The sequence below is a fragment of the Pseudorca crassidens genome, chromosome 14, assembly GCF_039906515.1.
Source record: "Pseudorca crassidens isolate mPseCra1 chromosome 14, mPseCra1.hap1, whole genome shotgun sequence".
NCBI classification, from domain to species: Eukaryota; Metazoa; Chordata; class Mammalia; order Artiodactyla; family Delphinidae; genus Pseudorca; species Pseudorca crassidens.
In genome coordinates, this window is record NC_090309.1 from 88,090,182 (window position 1) to 88,107,915 (window position 17,734).

At 50.2% G+C, this 17,734-nt stretch overlaps 1 long non-coding RNA gene across 3 annotated transcripts in view; it reads right to left on the reverse strand.

The window, feature by feature from the left end:
- Positions 1-17,734, reverse strand: part of LOC137205500 (uncharacterized) — a 79,319-nt gene that overhangs the window by 52,077 nt on the left and 9,508 nt on the right. Inside the window, exons 3-4 of one of the 3 annotated variants that reach the window (XR_010934188.1) lie at positions 867-1,003; positions 503-669 (exon numbers count right to left, since the gene is read on the reverse strand). The exons of 1 other annotated variant lie outside the window; for it this stretch is intronic. This is a non-coding gene — a long non-coding RNA (uncharacterized lncRNA). Of the gene's footprint in view, positions 1-502; positions 670-866; positions 1,044-17,734 lie in introns of all 3 variants that reach the window. One more of the 3 variants, XR_010934189.1, reaches the window with a different exon arrangement.

Sequence of the window (17,734 nt, forward strand, 5' to 3'; positions counted from 1 at the left end):
GGGAAAGAATCAGAAAAAGAATATATATACATACACACATATATATATCATCTTATACTGAATCACTGTGCTGTACACCTGAAATTAACACAACATTGTAAATGTTGTAAATCAACTATACTCCAATATAAAATAAAAATTCTAAAAATCTTAATTTAAAAAAATATGTTAATTCACACTGAAATCCTAGGGAACATTTCCCAGCCATAAAGTGTTTATTCCTAACTAGGACCGACTTGGGAATCGATAAAGTGCTTATGTAGTTGGGTCTGCCCTCCCCTTTCCTTCCCTCTCATTCCCTTGTCACACACACACACTCACACACACACGTGTACACAGGCACACACCTAGTACTAAAACTAACCTATAACCCAAGGAAAAGCTGACCTTGAGAAGTGTAATTTCCAATTCAAATTAAAGTTCAAGCCAGTAGGCTATGCCATGTCCTTTCCACAGTCCTCTCAGAATGTCCTTCAGGCCTTAGACTGTCACAGACACTCACCCCACTGCCCTTGGACTTGGATAAGATGCTCTAAGAACAGCAGCTTGCGAGACCTGGGGTGGCCAGGACGACGTCGGTTCAGCTGGCCTGGGGTGTGCACGGCAGTCTCTGCGGGCTTTTATCACGACAACTGCGCTGTGGTTTTCTTTTCACCCACGGCTGCATCTCTAAACACAGACCACCGGGGAGGTGAAATGTGCTCTATTCTTTGTTAAGGATCCAGAAGGCAGGCATGCCGGATAAGGGGATTCAGGGGGGCCAGAGGGAGCAGGGAGTGTCTCCAGTGCCTGGTGGAAAAGCCCAGCAGGGCTGAGCGAGTGGAGGTCATGTGGGCAGTGGGACCCGCAAGTAGGTCCACCCTTACCGGCATGTGGAGGGGTGTCCACACTTTCCTTCTTCAGAGCATCTTCTCCACCAGAGGCGCTCAGGGAGAGCACCCCCAGTAAACTGCCTGCTTCTCCCTGTTTCCTTGATTAGGATCCATCAGAGAAAGAAAGGATTCTGAGGGTATAGACAGCCGACAATAAAGACACTGGTAAAACTAGTAAAATATAAAAGTCTGTCAAAGATAATGCATATACTATGATGCTCTTATAAACAAAAATATACACCTGTGAGACAGACGTCTCAGAAAATACAAGAAGAATGGACACCAACATAAAAGAGATGGTTACGTCTTGGCGGTGTGATCATTAATGAATGAATTCTATTTGATTTTCCACACTTTTCAATATTTTTCTAAACAAAGGACAGGGAAGTTGTGTTGCTTCTATAATCAGAAAAGTATTAACTTAAAGAAAGCAGACAATCTGAATCTTCTATAATCAGAAAAGTATTAACTTAAAGAAAGCAGACAATCTGAACACTGTTATTTGGCAGCTCCCATAAAAATTAACCGATGCATCATTGAAAGTCCCACTCAAGCAACCCTGTTCTCAGTGGGTTTCCTACCTTCATATTTTATTTATTCTAACTTTTAACTTGATCCCTCTTCTGGACTGTAAAAGTACCTATGGTATGGACTGGTAGATGATTCCCAGTATTTGCACTTCTTGTTTATTCTTATAATAGCAGAACCTCCAATATTTAGCTGGACACGCAGCCTATCAGAATAAGACTGCATCCCCCAGTCTCCCCTGATGCTAGGTACAGCCGCTCAACAAAGTTCTGGACAGCAGGATGAGAGCAGAAGTGATGTGTGTGACTTTTGTCAGAAGGGGCATGCCAATAAGACCTTTCCCTTTCCTCTGAAATTCCAGGGTAGCTCTATGCTATTTAAAACATGTCTACACTGCAACGCTGGTGGTCCCCATCCTGGAACATACTAGCCCTGACTCAGGGCCCTGCCATCACCAGATGTGGCTTCCAAGGGAGCATTTGGGCCTCATGGTAAATCACTTCCTGGGTCTTCAGGCCAGATGGGCAAACCTAATCTCTTACAAATCCCACGGAGCTCCACTCTCTAATACTTCGATAGTTTCTTGCCATCACCCAAGAATCCCTTAGCTTTCAGATTAGTACTTACAAATCCTCTTTGTTGGGTCATTCTGTCATAAAAGGCCCAGCTCTGCTTCCCCAGTCCATCCCTCCAAACTACCTACTACCAGCCCCCTATAAAATGTGTGGTGCTGAAGGGTGCACTTTCCAAAGTCCTTAGAGTTTGTCTCTGAGTTGCTTTCCCCACTCAGTATCCAGGCAAGTGTATTTATTTCTGTATTTGCTTTAGCTTCAAGCTTCCTCTCCCAAAACACCCCTCCAGGGTGTGCCTTGACCCACACCGTGGATGCAGAGTACAGGTGTGCAAAGCAACCTAGAGTAGCACATGATCTCTCTGCTGTAGCTGGTGCTCAGAGACCCGCCCATGGATGCCCGCACTTGTTTGTCTGGGATTGGCCCCTCCCTTCCACAGCTAGTGACCTGAGTCAAGACCTCCAGTCTTGCTTCATTTCTTCCTCCTCCCCTCCCTTTGATATCTCCACTGGTTGAGGATATTGACAGAGTTTTGAACCCAGTTGTGCTGTTCGTCATGTGGAGGGCACCCCCAGCTTGGCTGTAACCATACCCGATCTCTGGAGGCCTAAGCCATCCCTCCTGACATTGTGCCTCCCTGCCCAGAGCCTTGATGTCATGCTTCTGCCCACAGAGCCACCACCCCGTGGGTATTTAGACAGGTGACCTGCTCTGTTTCTCTGATTGTCAACATGCCCGAAGGCTGCTTTAAATTATTCAGGCATTCTTTGCCTCACCGTCATTGAAGATGAAGTCTCCTTGGGTCCACCAACACCTGGTACGCAAACACCAGAGCCCTATGATACCCCCATCAGCTGATGCTTCTCTAGGCCTCAGAGACTGACCATTGATTCAGCTTCTCGGGGGGATGCCAGTTAAAGCTCAAACACCTCCATTGTTAGCCCAGGAGTCTCAGCATTAGAAGATATCATGGGGCTTCTGCTCAGCAAAGGAAACAATCAACAGAATGAAGAGGCAGTCTATGGAATGGGAAAAAAAAATACTTGCAAACCATCTGATAAGGGTTCATGTCCGAAAGTATATAAGGAATTGCTACAAATCAATAGCAAAAATAAATTCACACAAATAACCCAGTTAAAAAATGGCAAAGGACACGAATAGACGTTTCTCAAAAGAAGAGGTATAAATAGCCAACAGATATATGAAAAGAAGCTCAATGTCACTAATCATCAGAGAAAGGCAGATCAAAACCACAGTGGGGTAACACATCACACCTGGTAGGGTGGCAATTATCGAAAAGGCAAAAGATAAAAGTTGGTGAGAGTGTGGAGGAAAAGGAACCCTGGTACCTTGTTGTTGGGAATGTAAACTGGTGCAGCCACTGTGGAAAACAGTGTGGAGGTTCCTGAAAAAATTAAAAATAGAACTACTATATGATCCAGCAATCTCTCTTCTTGATATTTACACAAGCAAACTGAAATCTGGATCTCAAAGAGATACCTGCACTCCTGTGTTCATTGCAACATTATTCACAATACCCAAGATATGGAAACAACCTAAGTGTTCTTCGAGGAATGAATGGATAATGGAGTGATTATATTAAATATTCAACCTTTAAAAAGAAGGAAATGCTGTCGTGAAACAACCTGGATGAACCTGGAGAACATTATGCTTAGTGAAATAAACCAGATTCAGAAAGACAAATACCGCGTGATCTCACTTGTATGCGGGATCGAAAATAGTCAGACTCATAGAAACAGAGAGTAGAAGGTCGGTTGGCAACAGCTGGGGGGTGGTGGAAATAAAAAGACGTTGGTCAAAGGTACAAGCTTTCAGTTATGAGATGAATAGTTTCTGGGGATCATATGTACAGCTGGTGACCGTGGTTAACAATACTGTATTATATACTCGAAACATGCTAAGAGGTTGGATATGAAGTGTTCTCACCCCACATGCATGAAAAATGTAACTATGTGAAGTGACAGAGATGTTAATTAGCTCAGTTGTGGTGATTATTTCACCATGTACGTGTAAATCAAAACATCAAGTTGTACACCTTAAATATACACAATTTTTACTTGTCAGTTATACCTCCATAAAGCTGCAAAAAAAAAGGACTGATTTAGGTGAACCAGTCATTTCTGTACTGCTAATGGGATCACAACCTGAATGCACTTTGGCCCCTGTCCTTTGTCCTTGCCCCCAGCACTCTGACAGTGTAGACCCCATGTCATTCCTACTCCAGAAGACAGCTTTCATTTTCCTAGAAGTTAACACTTGGAGACAGGCCATAGCATCACCTTCCACAGCCTTAGCTCTTTCAGGAAATTCATTTCGCCAGCAGACTTTAAGCCCCAGCAGAGCTATCATATGACATTGTTTCTCCAAATTAAATAAAATTTGGTCCAAACGTCTCTTCAGCTGGCTCACTGCAAATGAATCATCCCTCCTAGACTTGAACAAAATTCCAGAAGGTTCTAGATGGCCCAAACATTCAAGGAAGCCTTCTCAATTCTTCAGCCCTGAGTGTCCCACAGATAAACTCTCTGTTCACCCTCATGCTCTCTTTGAGGTGGGCTGTGTCTGAACTGAGTTTGGACACAGGGATTCTTTGTCATTTTCTCCAAGGCCATTTCTCTGTGTTCAGTATCCTCACATCCCCCAGCATCTCTGATGTGAGCAGGGTCCCTGGGACTCACTGGACAGCAGCCACAATGATGTCAACAACAGGAAGTCATCGCACTCTTCACCCCAAGACATCCTCCGCCCTCACCTGGTCTGGTAATTCTCGTCTCTCATTGCTGGACACCCCACGACTCTGTGGTTTCCTCCACTGGCCTGTCCAGCATAATTTCTCTCAGTAAGCCTAGACTTTCCAAAACAAGGCCTTGAATCACCGTCCAGCTGCCTAGATGCTTCCACTTTGGGCCCTGTGGCATGAAACCATTAGCAATCCCAGAGGCAAGAGAGCACACAGTCTTGGCTGTTTTCTCAAGAAGAAAATGTATCCACAAAAGGGGAAAAATACGAAGGAAACCTCAGTAACTTGTCCTGAAAAATTACATTATTAGCATTGTTTCTATATTTAGTCTGTAGGTGAAAATCCAGGACAGAAGCAGCAGACACACCTTTTCTCTCCAGCCCTGACTGCTGATGGAAGTACATGCATCAGCAAGTGTGACCTCAGTGGGTGGACTTGGCCAGTGGGGGGATGGGGGACACCTGGGACCAGTTGGTCATCTCTTGTCTAGTTGTTCATGTGTGAGTAGGTTGCATAATCTTCGTTCTTGTTCTGGCTTCTCAGAGTTTTCTCTTCCTTCTGGAGTCTTGCAGGGGTAAGGCTGCTGGATGAATGAGGCGTGACTCTGCAGGGCTTGCTGGCCCCTAGGGAGATGGACCAACCTCACACTGGGTCTGAGTGCCTGTTATATCCAGACATCAGCAACGTTGGGGACAGTGAGATCCCAGCCTTTAATATCAATTCTTGTCATCAACTCACTTTCCATCATGTGTGAGAATCATCCCCAATATTATAACTAAGATTTCCTTTGGATAGCACATGCTTTTTTTTTTACAAGGATAAAGGCCATCAGGCCCCCTGAGGACATTATGGGCTGCAGTAAGGATGATCAAGTCGTGCTAACATGGTTTTGGGTGGCCTGGTGACTGAAGTGATTCTGGGGGAGGCCTGGAAGGTGTGCCCTTCTGAGACTGGACCTCCTGAGCGGACACCAGAGACATGCATCAGATACAAATGAGACAGCAGGGCTGTCTTCATAAACTGCAGCCCGTGGGCCTTTTAATGTGTCAGTGCAACCCAGCCGTTAACCATATTTAATTGCTATCTACAGTAAGTTCCATAGATTATTACCACACCAGTCATTTTTCAAAGATCCTTGTTAGCACAAGACGAAACAACACAATAAATGGAGGAAGAGGGGACACGGCAGAAAGGGAAGCTGTCCAATGGGGCTCATGCGGGTCCACTGGCCTGGCGAGGAAACCAGTGCCGCCATGAGATCCACAGGCCAGGCTGCGCCCTCCCTGTGCAGAGCATGAGACGGGAGAGGCCGTCCGCTCTTCCCCGCTTGCTGGCCTCCTTTCCAGCTGTGCACGCCATCTCCTCACACCCTAAGCTGAGGCCCGCCACACCTGGCTGGAACAGAAGCCATCTGGCGGCCACCACCATCCACATCTGAAGATTCTGGAAGTAGCAGCTCACCATGGACACTTAACATGGACGGTCCACCCTTCCAGCAGGTGCATGTGCCTTGTGTGTCCACCCAGTCCAGGGGCCTACGGGAGGCATAAGATTCAATGTCAATGAGACCGGTCCCTGCTCCTAGGATATTACAGTGCGGGAACGGGAACGAACACAACGGAGACCAGGAGACGTTCTGTCCAATCCACTCACTTTCTTTCAATGACTCTATTTTTCATTTTGTGATTACCTTCTTTTTAAGTCCTATTGTTGGAATGCGGGCTATGTTCCTTCATTTCCCCCTTTATGTTGTGTTTCGAATGGTCAAAGGTGCGTTTTCATGCTCCCTTTATCTGTAGGTCCTCGGATGTGAATCCTCCTTTTATTGAGTCTGTTCAGCCTCAAGGTGGTGAGTTTCCACAGGTGCTGTGAGCTCATCTCCCTTCGAAATTGTCCATCCCTGGAGTCCCAGAGATGGCCTGACTCGTGCAGGAGCCTCTCCTGGGGCAATGATCCTTCCTCCGGGGCTGGGGCTTTTGGGGTTGCAGTCAGCTCCAGATCAGCTTTTACATGAAATTCCTGTTCAAAATTTCCAAATAGTGCAGACAGTGTGAATTGCGGCCCCCCTACCAGGCGTGCCTGGGGTCCAGAGCCAACATCAGCTATCACTCTGCTTTCTGGGATATGGAAGGCCAAACACTGCTAGTTTCTATGCAGACATGGTAGCTCCATCCCTATTCCTGGCTTTGCAAACCTGCTACCCCTGATTCTCCCTGCACACAGTACCTGCAAGCTCCCTGGACACCCTCAGGCAGCTGTCCCATCCCCTAAGATGTCTTTCTGGTCCCAATAGCTTCGTAAGATGCTAGGTTTCAAGCCCTGCTTATGCTCTCTATCTTTAATCTTCCCTTCTTCTCTGGCACCTGAAAATATACCTTTTTCATGCTTTTTAAGTACACCTATGGCATTTTCAAGATGATTCAGCATTCCTTTGTGTCTGGAACACAGATCTGTGGATGTGAGAGAGGAGGTTGTACACTGCCCACCCATCTTCTTCACACAAATTCATCCCCACTTTACAACAGGGGTCCTAGACCTTCGAGAGAAAGGACAGTGCTGGCTGCAGTGCCAGTGAGAATCCAATTTAAATCAAGTTATTCCTGGTGCTAAAAGCACAGCGGACCCACAGTAGCCTTCAAAGCAAAGACAGAATAACGTGAAAAGAGCTCTGGCATTGGCGTCTGAAACTCTGCTCTGAGACCCTGTTTTGTCCCTCTCTGTGTGACCGTGGACCCTTATTCTCATGGGCTTCAATCTCCTAAGCTGCACCAGGAACACGAGAATTTCTCCTGGCGGGAGTGGGAAGGTTTACGGGAAGTAGTCTCAGGAACACCAAGCACAGCCCTGGCAACAGAAAGGGCGAGGTAAATGCTGGTTCAGCACCTGCCTTGCGGGGCAGAGGCTGGGATGTTTGTTTCCTGGCCTGAAACGGAGCAGGCTGAGCCCCTAAGTGGGCCGTCACTTCAGGGAGCAGAAGGAAGGAGGTGTAGAATTGGAGACGGAGTCTGACCACACAGCCCCTCCCCTTCCCATTGGGAGTCTCAGTCCTTCCCCACCTGATGGAGCAGAACTTGTTCAAGCTTTTGAAAATCCGCTTCACCAGCTCACCTGGTGAAGGGCAAATGTGCGTGTTTGGTGACCACCGACCGGGCTTCCTACGTGGATGTACCGTTTCTCAGGGGCCTCGGGAAAGCCCTAGCACCTGTGCCCCACCCACACAGGGGGCGTGCTGGTGCCCTATCATAGAGGAGGCTGTGTGAGACGATGCACGCTTTGAGCCCCTGGCGCAAAGGGGCTTTGCCACGTGAGTCCCTATTCCAGAACTAGGTTAAGAAAAGCAGGAAGTCCTCTCAGCCAAACATAGAGGTGAGGTGACCCAGGTAACCATCACTTCTTTAACTTTGTGTGTGTTGTTCCCGTTTTGAATTCCCATGGGCTGATGCCTCATCCCACACTCATCCCTGCCGCAGAGGCCAAAAGAGGCCAAAATAACGCCTGCCCCAAAACGCACTTCACAGGTGTCACCTCAACCACTGTAACACGGAAAACATGCTCACCGTGTTTGCAAAAAACGAGTGGTCAGGCCCTGCTGACCCTTCTAAGGCCTCCCCTTCTAAGGCCATCCTGAGTCCTGGGGGGCCATATGACATAGTGATTAGGGCGGATTCTTCCAGCCAGGCCACCCCCTGGTCACAGTGTCTCAGCTCCACCACCCGGGCCAAGACATTCAGATGCCCTTGTACCCTTGTATGTGAAGTGAAGGTAATGAGAATTACTTCAGCATGTGCTTCTGAGGTTATGCATGGGAAGCATTTATAAGAGTACTTGGCAAAAGAGAAAATGCAGAGAAGATTGTACCCATTAATATTAATATTGTTATAAAATAATATTAATAACAAGTAGAATATTCTGAAAATGTCATAATAATACATATTGAAGGATCATCATAATACTTGGTGACTTTCCCACATGCCATTTGTATGACAAGAAAGCATGGACACTAACATCACTCCGAGCTTCTCTTGAGATGCAGGGAGCATTGCTTAGATGCACTCGGCTCCAGGACCATCCAACTCCAGGGCTGTCCTTCTAAGTTCAAGGAGAGTCCTTGGTGACTTAGGCCCCAGCCCTGAAGACCTACCTGGTCATGGCTTTGCAAGTGTTGCTGTACGTGGGCTGCCTCTGTGCTGCCACCAATGGCACTTTTAGGATGGATTCAATATCACTTACGAATGGTGTTCCACGTGCATTTGCACACAGCCTGCACAGCAGGAAAAGACCTATGATTGCAGGCTGCATCTCCCGACACAACATCAAAGTGTGGGAGTGTTGCCCTGACTGGAATGGGCTGCTAGCTGGCTGTCAGGGGCGAGGATTATTTAGGGAAACACTGTCACCGAGACCCAGTGGAGCCCTTCAGCATCCCCTCCACAGCTGTTTTTGCCCCAGATTTCTTTTATCTGGACCTTGCTCCAGACTTCCTGAGTCAGACTCTCTGAGGTTAGAACCTAGTTACGAGTATTTGGCACAAAGAAACCCGACCGGGCTCCGGGTTGAGAACCGAGAATTCACACAAATCCCTCACTGTGCGCACGGGAAGCCAAAGTCAGAGAACACGGACCCCCAGTCCCCGCTCACGGCGGCAGGGCCGGACTACTCTCTGAGCATTTTCTGACTCCTGGTCTCGAGCGGTGTCCATCAACCCTGCTGAGCTGAACCAGAGAACAGCAGGCAATTCCCCGGGTGGGAGCGAAGGGTACCAAGGCGAGGCCAGGGCTCTGCTCCTCAGTGATGGAAGGGGACCGCCCACCAGAAGTGGGGTGTGTGGCAGTGGCTGGGAGGTGGGGCAGGGTCCCTCAGGACAGCCGCCAGCAGAGTGCAGGCAGGACCGCAGCCTTGTTCACTGTGTCCTGACTGCCTGGGTGTGGGGACCACAGAGCCGCAGCTGCCAGTGCAGACATCGCCCGGACCCCTAATCTCCTGCGCTATTAAGGACCGAAAAGAACCTTCAGGTATTCGAATGCCCTCCGTCCAGGATGAAGAGACAGGCTCCGAGCAGCAAGGCAACATGCTCGAGTTCACCCAGCCCATGGAGGGCAGAGCAGCAACTGGAACTCAAGTCTGAGGACCCCTTCTGTGAGCTGTCATCCCACAAAATAGCGAGCACATCCCCACGCAGTGCAGACACGCCCGGAGTCACCAAGTGCAGACGAGGGACAACACCCCTGTCCCTAAGCACTTGACCTGACAGCGTCTTCCAGGAGGCAGTGCCCCCAGAGCAGACCCCACTGCCCCCGCCGTGTTGGATTCAGACTCCTGGGCCTCCTGGACACATTGACTCAGGGCCCTGGGGGTGAAGCCAGCAAGTCTGGCTCAGCAGGTGAAGGCTCTGTACCCAAAGTCCTAGAAACTCTGAGATAAGACCTCAAAGCTCTGGGACAGAAAGTGTAACACATCAGAAAGATCGATTTGAGTACGGCATCTGTTCGTTCCTTGAAGATTTATCCATGAAGTACTCACTGTAACCCAGCCAGTATGCCCTGTGCTGGGAACAGCAGTCAGCAAGACAACCAGGTCCCCCTCAGAGGAGGTGGATCCAGACAGTGTTGGAAGAGCCCAGAAAGCTAGACACCAACCTGGGATACTGGTGCCTGGGGTCGGGGCGAAGGGAGTGGGTGTCAGAGAGGACACGCAACAACATCCAGAAGGGCAGTGGTCCTCAGAGCAGGGGCAGAGTCACGTCACCATGGAAACAGGCAGCCTCTGAGACTTGCAGGGAAGCTGGTGTCAGGACTTTTCTGAAATGCTTCTGTCCTGAAGGTGGACACCTGGCCAGGTCTGACCCTGAGGCTGCAATGGTTAAACTCTTTACTCATATAACCTCTTGGGCTAACACTGGAACCTTAAAAAACATCAAATAAGGAAAAACTATGGGCACAGTAAAGAGATGAGCGCTTACCAGAAACTGGGGGTTCAGAATAAATAGACAGGGCACAGGGGATTTCTAGGGCAGTGAAACCACTCTGTATGACACTATAATCGCGGATTCATGTCATCATACACTTGTCCATCCCATGGGATGTACGTTTCCAGGGGTGAACCCTGATGTAAACTGCGGACTTTAGGTGATGATGGCATGTTAGTGTAGGGTTATCAGTTGTAGCGAAGCCCCCACTCAGGTGAGGGATGCTGATTGGGGGGAGGCTGTGTGTGTGTGAGGGCAGGGGGTCTACGGGAACTCTCTGTGCCTTCCCCTCAATTTTGTTGTGAACCTAAAACTCCTCTAAAATAATAGGGTCTTTTTAAATAAAACAAAAAAGAATTAAAATTATCGAACCATTTGTTTTGAAATACATTGTGAAAGCTCTGGCGTTATGAAGGTAGATTTTGAGACATAAAGAGCCCAGACTGCTGAGAAGTCAGGAGCAGAGGCTTGAGTCCTGAGCTGGTCCCTGAACCTGGCAAACTTGGGGAGACACCTCCTCTCTGTAAGTCTCTCACCACCTCTAGCAGGACGGATGGGGGGTGGCTAGGGTTCCTCTTCCACCTGCGATGTTCTAGGGCAAGGCTAGAATGCTGATGAGAACAGACCTCAAAATTTCGTAGAGAGCCAGAGCAGTGCAAAGTTTCTGCAAAACCACACAAATGTGCTTTTGGAACGTACAGCAAAGCACATGCAACAGCGCGGGGTCCATAACTCAGCATATGTGAAGTTCATAAATGAATGTCATAGGAGCCGGGGTAACATCTGTTCTGTGGAACCCGACAGAGGGGATTTGGACATTTGAGAAGAGGCTCTGCATATCCTGCAGGCAGCCCTGGAGCATATGGGCGGAATTTACAGTGGAAAGGTTCTGGCTCCACTGTATTTCCCTAACTGTACACATCTGATCCCAGACCACTCAGATGGGGGGCCCGGGGGGAGGGGCGGTGGGCGCAGGGTCTGCTGAAATGAAGCCCCTCCCCGGAAGCCGTGAACAAATCAGAGTGAAGCCTCCCCCTGTGAGGCCCCCAGTGTCTGCTCACACCGCCCCTTTCCAGCCTGGTGACAGAGGGAACTGCCCCAGCAGGAGGGGCCACCTGGCCTGGTGTGTGCCCGCCCCAGAGGCCAGAGCCCTGCCAAGTCCCCAGTGGTCCCTGTTCTTGATCAACCCCATGGTGGGCTCATCCAAAGGACATTTGTCTAATTTAAGATCAAAGCAGTGCTTTCTCCTTTTCTTAAAAAAAAAAAAATAATATCTCGAAGAGATGACATGAAGTTAAGTTCATCTCATCACGTATGAGCCTTAAGTAACTGAATATTTACCTCACACCTGAAGGGACTTCCTCGGCCAATGGGTGGTGGTCCTCCCATCCCTGGTGTGTGGTCCCTGGACGGGAGCCATAACAGCATGTGGTGATGGCCCGAGACAGGGGAGGGGGAGATGGTGAGAGCTGCGTCAGGTCTCTGACAGACGGAGGCGAAACACAAGCTGGGGCTCCGACTGCCTTAAAACCAGTGTCCACTGAGACTCCGGAACAGTGCTCAGGATCTGTGACCCCAAAGGCAACTTGCAGGAGTCCCGATTAATCATCAGAACACTTCCCCTCCAGGTACTGACAACGCCTTCATTTTCCTGGTGGGGAAGCGGAGGTGAGGAGGTCGAGCACAAGGTGCCCGTCAGCGTCGAGGTTGCCCTGTGCACAGAGTGTGCTGCCTTCCGTCCTGCGGCCTGGGGAACAGCAGGGGGAGGCAGCACCGGTGGCAGCCCCTGGGCAATTCCAAGCCTGGTGGTTGTGTCTGTTGGAGGCCAGGACTCTGCTCCCCTGCACACCATAGCGCCTGCCGGTCAGAGGTGCCTACTCTGTGCCAGGAGGGGCATACATGGTTCTAATTTCCTACCAGCCACGCCATGACCATTTACTGAGCATCTACCGAAACCCAGCAAGATAGGGTTCCCTGTTTGAATTTTTCAGAAGGGAAAATCCAAACTTCAAAAAGCTAAGAGAAAAAAAAAAAAAAAAGCTAAGACACTTGCCAGATGAAACCCATCCACCAGATGTGGGAGGGGAAGCCGTGTTCATCCCACCTCCAGACCACACCATCCTCCTGGCATCCTGTGCCTCCAGCAGGGCCCGGAGAGCCAGTCTGTGCACCACGTGGGTGCTACCTCACACCCACTCCTGAGGCCCAGGAAGAGATGGTCTTCCAGGAACCAGTCTGCCCACCCCTGGGGCCAGGCAGCAATTGTGCCCTGCACAGGGCTCTGTGACTACAGTCCTCGTGTCATCAGTAAGATAAATTCCCTGCTGGAGCGTTTGATCCGTGGTTTACTCATTGATTCATTCAATAGACAGTTAACTTGCTACTTAGGACACCACATATGTCTAGGCACTGGGGATTTAGCGGCAGGTAAAACAAACAAGCGTGCCTGCCCTCAGGGAGCTTACAGTCTAAAAGGGGAAACAGACTATAACCAAATAAAGAGCAAAGTATATTGTAAATCAGGCAAGGGCTGCAGGTAAAAACTAAGGGGGAACTGGGGTGGAGGGTGTATTGAGGAAGGCATGGGTTAGTGTTTTAAACAAGGTGCCCAGGAGGCCCAGAGGAGGTGAGGGAGAGATCAGGTAGAAATCTAGGGGGAAGAGCATTTCCCATAGAAGAAATACCAAGTGCAGAGGCTCTGAGCAGGAGAGCACCTGATTGTATATAAACAATCAGAAATTAGCAGGAAATTGTAAGTTCTCTCAGACAGAACACGGCATCTCAAACTAATTTACACTAAAGAGTAAAAGTCTGATATCCAGGGACTTTGATGTCATTGTTGTTGTTTTCAATCGTGGTAGGGCTGGGTGAGAAGAGGTTACCTCAAGCCAGAAGGGGTAGAGAATAAATAAGGGGAATTGGTACAGGATTGGAAAAGTATGTTCCTTTGAGCACAGGCATCCTTGAATTCATCCAGTCATCTTGGAGTGCATGCAAATAAGAAAGGACACGAGCTCTCCCTGAAGGGTCTCTTTGCTCCTTGAAGAGGAGGCTGGCCAACTAGCAACCATGCTATGAAATTACCAGTATTGGACCGCAGGCCTGGAACCGGGCCATGCCATACAGAAGCCTGGGAGGATGTGGTTAGCGGGGGGAGACATGCTCTCTTGAGCTCTGACTTGGCTAAGATTTGGGTAGACCGTCTTCCCTGCATACCGACCAGAGGAAGCTTACTTAGCCTCCTCCTTTTCTCAAGCCTGTTGGCGCTGCAGGAGATGGCTGGGATGTCCCTGGCTGTGTGCACAGCTCTCTCGAGGACACCCTGCGGCTCCCGCCTGGCTGAAGACCATGCAGACCAGTAGCCTGCGTCAGTGCCAGCCCTCCAGTTAGGGCTGGGGAGCCAGCTTGCCTTGCCCCACGCTGGGGAGCAGGCTTTTCTTGCAAAAGGAAAGGAGCAGTCTCACAGCAATCAAGCGGTGGATACTCTCCAGGGTTCTACTCAGGGGCCATTGGCCCTGCAGACGGTGTACAGCAGAGCTGGCCCATGGGAGGGATGGTTTTAGCACCCTGCCCTGCCAGTGGAAGGGATACAGCTTTCTTGTGCAAGTGTCTTTTCATGGCAGCAGGCTTTCCTGTGAGCCGGACCATTCAGGGGGCAAAATCCTCAGTACCCAAGATGGCAGGACAACCAAGTTCCCAAATAAGGACAAAAATTGGTCCTGGAACTCCTAGTGAAGTTCACTGTCATGGCAAAGCTGTTGACGAATTCCTGCCTGTCCGCAGGGAAGGGAAGCGGGAGGGGGCTGACGGCCATGGGGGCCTGGGGGGATCACCATATGGACCCACCTGGGGCACTAGGGGCAAGATCACATGGAACGCCACCCCAGCTTCTGAGCTGAGGTTTCACGAGTGCAAGGCCTGAGGCTGGGGTTCAGGAGCTGTCCACAGCTCCGGGTCTGCCCCAGCCCCTGCCACTTTGCCTTGTGACACCTTCGGGGCACAAAAGGCACTCCGTGAGGATCTCACATGCTCACCAGCAGAGGATCCGTCCAGGCGGCGGGCGGTGGTCCACAGCTCTTGCTGCCGGAGCCGGGCCACACTGGCTGAGGTGCACACCTTCCAGGAGGCGTCCAAGTGAAAAGATAAGGGGTTTCACACAAAAGCCACACAGTAAACGCAACAGGAGTATTCAGGTTCCATAGGCGTGAATGGGCATCCCTTTTGCAGTGTTGTAAGCTCAGCCTGTCGTAACCGTGCTGACTCTCTGTGCCCAGCTCTGCAGGGAGCCTGTACACACGATCTGAATAAGAAAAGCTTACTGCGTGCACGCTGAGGAACGTGTACTTGGCGTGAATCTCTTACGTGATCACCTTAGTCAGTGAACTACACCTGTATTGGCCTTTGGTTTTCAGTTTTACGACTCAGTTATTTGACTATTGGCCGCTGTCTTCATTAGGGATCATTAACAAGGCAAATGATGGGTTGGAGCTTTCAGAAAAAAACGTTAGTGTTCATCTCTGTGGGTCTTACTCCCGTTTCATTTTTTGTTTGTGTTTTCTTTTTTTTCCTTTGAACACTTTAAAACTCTTGACTTCTGTTAAGTATCCCGGCATTGCTTAGTATCTTAGAGACAATTTTCAAAACTGGAGGTGCTAAAGGGCATGCATCAGATGGAAAAGTCACTTGCCCTCTTCTTACCGTCCCCTCTGCCACTGCCTGAGGCCAGCTCCACCCCCCCTGGGGTTTCTTTAGCTCTGGGTGGCTTCACCACTCCAGCGGCCCGGGAACCTGCATGCTGAAGCCAGCTCCGTCGTTAGGTCAAGACCCAATGCTGCTCCCGCTTTGGAGCCTTTCCTGACCAATTCTCCCGGGCAGAGTGAGGCCTTCCTTTCTCTGCTCCCGTAACAGTTCTCAGATGTCTGTGTTTCAGTCCTGGGGGCATGTTCTCTGTCCCCTTGATGAAAAATGCTGACAGAAAGTCACTGTGCCTTGTTCAATGCCATGTGCCCCCATCTTCTAGCAGAATTCTGTGAATGGTAAGTGGGTGGAGACGCCTTGCCTTCAAGAAGCTTTCGGTCTATGGAGAGGTCAAGTCAAGAAGCCGAGAGCAGAGGGGGAGCAGGGCGGTTCTGCTTACCGCCACTAGGGGGAGGGCCAGCCAAGTTCCCTGCCCCGGCTACGCGCTCATTTCAGATGGAACTGGGGGCCTTCGCTGGACCTGGGTTTGAGTTGAAAGGCCGTCAGCGCCGAGCGCGTGGCCTCCAAACCAGGGATGAAAGCAATCTTTCTAGAGGGTCTGGGAAGCAATCACAAGAAACTCACTAGAATTCACAGCACTCTCGGCCTCACACACAGGCACCCAGTTTGCTTCTTCCCCAAGACCTCTGCTTCCTAGAAAGTAAGCACAGAGGAAGGAAACCATTGTGTCAAGACTGCTGGGGAGCAGCGGACACTCAGATCTACCAGAGCTGGTCCATCTGCTGGCCGGGCTGTTGTGCCTGGGCTAAGTTTCTCATCCCTGTAAATGTCACACCCCTCATGTGTTAATAGGGAAAATGAAAGACCTATTACCTCTAAGGTTCTTGTGGAAATTAGAAAATCCTCATAAATAAAGAGCATCTGGGAAGTACAGTAAGCATTCCAGACCATTAGCTGCCACATCTATTCCTACTATTCTGACCACTACCAACACAACCACCGTTACTGGGACTCCTGGTACCAAAGGCCGAGAACCTGGCGTCGAGCTGGCTGCTCTTCTCCAACCCCGCCTCTCTCTCCGAACAGCTCCCTTCATCCCCTGACGTGCAGTCTGCCCAGAAGTGCTTTGAGTGCGGAGGGAAAGGAAGATCGAGTCCCCCCGCTTCCCCTGAATCATCCTCTTTCTCACCAAGAAGCCCTCCCCATGGAACGGCCCTGTCTCCCTCCCCACTTCCATCCTCAGGACACTGAGGACAGGATGAGGGTGTTGGTGACGGCCAGACAACCAAGGGGACCAGTCACTGCAGCCTAACAATGGTGAATGTCCTCCGACTACCTGGGGACTCAGGTCAGCAGCAAACTTCTCAGCTGCACGGTCCTCCTGTTGGATCTTCCCAGCTCTGCGTTTATTTATTAATCTTATCATGATCGTTCGGACAGATATCTGTTGGGTTTGTCAAACCGGAGATGGACTTCAAGGGGACTGAGGAACTGAAGCCCAGCTCAGCAGCCTGCTTTGGTCAGTTGTCGGGAAGAGCCAGATAGGAGTCAGGTCTCCTGCCCTGCTGCCCTCACCGCCTGCAGGTAATGCTCTCTTTGTTGGAGGAACGGTGGGGATCCAGGCAAAGGGAAATGCTAGAGACACCCACCTTCTCCCCTCTGTGTCCCTGGTGCCTGGAAGGGCAGATGTCAGGCCAGCGTGCGCATGCCCACCCTTCAAAGGAATACCGGGGATCGCTGGATCCCCCCGTCAAAGACCAAGGGGGTGGGGTCCCCGGACACACACAGGGTTCCCAAGAGCAGCCGGCGTGGGCAGCCCAGGCGCGTGTTTGAATATGTCCTCGTGACACATCGGCCTTTCCTTCTTTCCCAGACCAGCAGGCATGCCCCGTGATTATTCCAGACATATAGTTCCTGTTTGTGAATTGTAGACTCCGGGATTCCTGGGGCAACGGTCCACTGATCCCTGGTAGACCTCAAACCACAGGCCGGGCAAGACGTTCCCTTTCCTCCTGAGGGAAGGAGAGGAGGGCATTGACACAGGGGACCCCATGGACATTTCCTGCACAACGTGTGCACAGAGTCCGGGGGTGTCGGGTCTTGGTAAAAGCCCGAGCTTTGGAGTCAGCAGAGCTCCCCTTGAGCCTGGGCCCCATCACGTGCCGTCCGTGGTCTTGGATGAGTTACTCCACCCCACATGCCGACGTTTCACTGCCTATATGTGCAGAAGACCATGTTTCAGACCAGGTGAACTAGTGCAGTGCCACCCGCCTCCTAAATGTTCAAAACTCGGCCTTACAACGACTTCACATCATCCCCAGACTAAACTCCCAGATGG